A 5,198-nucleotide genomic window follows, 5' to 3' on the forward strand; every position below is an offset into this window, starting at 1 on the left:
CAAAGCAGAGACCAAATCTGAAGGTTCTTTTGCATCAAGTATAGTACCTGACAGAGAGTTCAATATGTTGTAGACAGCAAACAAACTTGCAAAATTTAAATGTTACACCTCTCATTTGGAAGTAGTACCTCATTAATTCATTTTCATTCCATGTCATAACCTTGAAATGTCTTCCTTATTGTATCATGAGGCAAGTCTATAAGGAGCGGGAGAATTCTTAACATCAAAATATTTAGTTATTCCTTCAGTTAAAAAATAAGTTCCTATAATCAAATATAGATATCTATTACTTAAAAACAAAATAAAACTTTTTCACTGATTCATAAGCTGACAGATTTCACACTCTGTGGTGCTAATTGCCTTATTTATGTCTATTTTTCCACTTGAAACAGAAGTACTGAAGCAAACGCAAGATAAGACAGGCTATCCTGAAAGATTGCTGATTTTCTATGTCAACTCCCATGCTCTGAAGACTCCTAGAAGAGAGCCGAGTGAGATAGAAACCTACTGAGGGCTCAGGTTTTCGTAAATGCTAGCAGGGTACTGGAGTATCACTAATAGGTAAAGCTCATACTCTGATAGGGCCAGTGACAGGAGAGGTGGGGCCAGTGTCCAAAGCTGGGTTTAGTGTTTTGAGTGAGCAACACAATTTGATGTTGGCTGGGTATGAGTATGGAGGAAGTGTTGAGGGATAAATACAGATTTCTAAGTTTAGGGGGTCAGAAGATTGGAAAGGCCATCAAGAGTCAGTGACAGATGGATCAGGTTGAAACCTGGTGAGGAAGGGATGTAACAGACTCAGGTAAGGACAGATCTGAGTGTTCAGTTGGGGACTTTTTGGCTACCTAACCTCTTAGAGTTTCCTCACCATCAATGGATATTTTTCTTCTGTAAACTTGCCTCCACTCTGCTCTCTTAGAGTAGAAGATCTCTCTGATCCCAGCTTCTCTTGATTTTTTAATTACACATTTAAAATGCTTACTTCCTCCATCTTTTAAGACTTGTTAGAGGATCCCAAATTACTCCCAGGTTCTTCCTGTGGACACTTGGAAAATGTATTAGAACATCCATTTGTCCAATTTAATATATGATGCGAGTTCTCTAGTTCCATCTATATACAAAGATTTTAGACCGTGCTTATATTATGAATTCCTTGAAGACAGGAAAACTGTCTCTTACGACAATCAGTGTAAAAGTCTTGAAAGCAAATGAAACCATATTCCAAATCAGGAGATCATTGCAGTGATCTTCAGAACCTGGAGCATGGGAATAAACTCTATATTGTAATGACTAGAACCTCAGACTAAGACTCAAAATAATCTGATTTATCGCACTAGTTCCTGCGATTAACTATACCCTCCTGATTAACTGTGCTTTAATCAGTTCAGTTCAGTTCAGTTCAGTCTCTCAATCGTGCCCGACTCTCCGCGACCCCATGAATCACAGCACGTCAGGCCTCCCTGTCCATCACCAACTCCCGGAGTTCACTCAAACTCATGTCCATCGAGTCGGTGATGCCATCCAGCCATCTCATTCTCTGTCTTCCCCTTCTCCTCCTGCCCCCAATCCCTCCCAGCATCAGAGTCTTTTCCAGTGAGTCAACTCTTCACATGAGGTGGCCAAAGTATTGGAGTTTCAGCTTTAGCATCAGTCCTTCCAATGAGAACCCAGGATTGATCTCCTTTAGAATGGACTGGTTGGATCTCCTTGCAGTCCAAGGGACTCTCAAGAGTCTTCTCCAGCACCACAGTTCAAAAGCATCAATTCTTCGGTGATCAGCTTTCTTCACAACTGTGCTTTAATCAGTTAACTCCTGATTAACTCTTAATCTCTCTAGTCCTCAGTTCACTCAGTTATTAAAGTAAGGGTCAAGATAATCATATAAAGCAAAGTGATGCTAATAATAATTATCACAGCTGGTACGTACTGATTATTTACTACATGACAGGCATTGTGCTACCCATATATATTATCTTACTTTCTTAACAGCAATCCTTTCAAGTAGATATCTTTTTCACTCTCACTTTACAGATGAGAAAACAGGTTCAGTGCCCAGGTTCACAAGCTAGTAGGTGTTACATCTGACTTCAAATGTGGATCTATCAAACTTCCAAGGCTTTGCCCTCATTCACTAAGCCACTGCTTTATTCTTTCCACTTCTTAGCCACTAAGCCACCATTTTGCTTCTTTCTGAAATTTTCAAATTTGAAACAACAACCAAAAATGATAATGAACAGGGTCATGGTGATTTCTTCTCCCCCTGCCAAGATCAAACTACTGAAGAGTTAACCTGAAAAAAAAAAATTGAACAGGGCCAATTCTTGATTTTAGTTAATCTTCCAGCATGTTGAGAACCCAGCCCCATAACTGAGAGAGATGGGCACTGTGGGGAGGTCAGGAATCACAAGGGTGTTTTACAGGCTCACTATAGTGGCAAGCTGCCACTGTCCCTGCCTCTACTTAGAGCTTTGGAGTCATGGAGATGAAAGTGCCTTGGACATGATGGGGGCATCACAGTGCTGGGCTGAAATTTAGATGCATGCATTGGTGACTGAGGGCTGTTGCACTGGGAACATTCCCTAAGAGAGTTTAAGCTATTGGATGTTGGTTAATGATTACTACTGCAGAGGAGTCTGACCTCTGTGTCAAAGGAATAAGTTTAGAAAACTATACACTTCATCCCCAAATTAATTCATGTTCCTGAGCATCTCCTAGGGGCCTCCTAGGGGCCAGTCAGAGTGGTGGGCATTGCAGACAAAAACTCAAGTTGTCAAGTGTGCCTGCAGGAGCTGTTGGGGAGGAGACAGATACATCACACCTACAGTGTGGGGAGTGCCCTGCTGAGGGAAGCACGGTGTACTGAGAGCACAGAATAGGCTGAACTTTAAAATAGTTTCAAGGAGGAGTTAAACTTATGGATGAAGATCCCTAAATAGAGCCCCTGAATTCACTTTCCAGATACTGATCACTGAAGTAGATTGTAATCCAGCACAACAATTTTTACGCTGCTCTATAAAAGAGAGGTTGATGGATGGACAGAGGCAGTTGGGAACTGAAAAATAAGCCATCAAAACAAAGCAGATCCCCTATGGTCTTATGAGTGTCTATTGAAGACTTCCTATTGAGAACAGTGCATTTTCAGAAATTAGGTCACAAAACATTTATGACAAGACTTTTGATATAAAGATGACAAGAGTGTAGAAATGAAATACATATTTTATTATCTTGCACCTGTTACTCTATCTGCTACAAGATGTACCAAATCTAAGATAGTTCCAGGTCAGACTGATAGCTCCCCTCTGGAAATCAAATATGGACCAAGGATAATGAGATTACATCATCTTTAATATGTGATGTCCAACATTGTCTTGGGCATGGATATCTGACCAGTGTGTGGAGAAAGAGCTTGGAGGACTTATAGAAGAGAATTTTACAGGATAGGCTGGACAGGAAGTGGTACAGATTGCCTCTGGCCACATTTAGTCACTGGGTTAGTACTAAGTGGCCAAGAGCAGCTGGGAAAGATAATCCAGCTATGAGCCCCGGACGAAGAAATGGTTTGTGCTGCAACAATGAATGGGGGATTGGAGGACTAAGATCGAGAAGCATTTTGAAGATCCACCTGGAAAGAAGAAGTTGAAAGAATGCAAACAAGATAATAACTTCTACTGAAATAGTTTGAGTTGTCTTTCACATCTCCCACGGAATAAGGCTGAGTCACAATGCAGCAAACACTTCCAGAGTTTGCAAGTGGATTTTGTAAACTGAACTCTCCTGGAAATCTGTGTATCTATATGCAATTTACATGTCTGATGTCACCTATGAATACTTTATAGTGTGTTCTGATTATTATACTTATGACATCATGTTCAAATGTCACTATCTCTTAATGATGATAATAATACTAATAAAGACCTGATGCATTGAGTTTGATTTTTTTTTTAACAAAGCTATCAAGTAGGTACTATCATTATAAGGATTTTGCAGATGAGGAAACTGAGGCTTTGTTGTTGTTTAGTCACTAAGTCTTGTCTGACTCTTTTTGACCCTATGGACTGTGGCCTACCCCGCTCCTCTGTCCATGGGATTTTCTAGGCAAGAATACTGGAGTGGGTTTCCGTCTCCTTCTCCAGGGCATCTTCCTGACCCAGGGATCAAACTCATGTCTCCTGTATTGGCAGGCAGGTTCTTTACCACTGAGTCACCAGGGAAACCCTGAAATGAATTATGAGCAATTAATACAAATCAGTGAATGTTACTCTCCTGTTTAAAAATTTAGTGACTTCCTATTGAGATCAGAATAATTTAACCTGCCTACTTAGACCTATATGTCTTCTATAATATGGCCCATGTTATTTCTCTTTTTTCTTTCTTTCCTTCACTATGCTTTAGTCTCAGGGGCCTTCTTTTTGTTTCAATCCCAAATTAATCTTTTCTTAGAGCCTCAGGAGTTTCTATTCCCCTGGTCCCAGATGCTCAAATGTATAGACAGTTTTTGTCCATCAGGTTGCAGATTAAATTCCATCTCTTAAAAGAGGCCTTTCCTGACTATCCTATTTAAATTAGTATTTTCCTCCTCAGAGTCACTCACTGTCTTCTTTCCCTGTATCATTTTCTGGAATTATTTTAGTAATGAATTCTATTTGTAGTCTTTTCCTCTAGATTGTAGACTCTACAAGAATGACGCCATGGCTGTTTTGCTTATAGCGGTGTTCCCAGAGTCTAGAGCAGTATGTAGCACAAAGGACAGAGTAAATACTGTTGAGTGAATAAATCAAAGAGTAACTGACCCAAGTTACAAGATCAGCAAGAGCTGGTGTTCAAACTTAGTTCTTTCTGATCTCAAACCAGCTTGCAACTATCTAATAGGCACTCAGTAAACGCTGTTGATTGGACCTGCAGCGGTGTTCTCAGAGACAATAGACGAGGACTTGATAGATCTCAACTCCCATTAGTGACCTCAGGTCAGGATGCCGGCCCCCACCCCGTCACCTGCCCCGCCATTGCATGCTCTGCCATTTGTGACAAGCTCCACGACCCACCAAGTCTGAGTTTCTCTGTCTATAAAAACTGATAAAATACCAGCTATACTTTTTGTGAGGCTTAAATGAAATAAGCATATGAAAAGTTCATTGAGGACCCTAAAGCATTTGTTTTTGTCAGCAAGGAAAAGAAAAATACATATTTTCTTTCTGAGT

Source organism: Moschus berezovskii, chromosome 14, assembly GCF_049115385.1.
Source record: "Moschus berezovskii isolate FMDL1 chromosome 14, NW_MosBer_1.0, whole genome shotgun sequence".
Lineage (NCBI taxonomy): Eukaryota > Metazoa > Chordata > Mammalia > Artiodactyla > Moschidae > Moschus > Moschus berezovskii.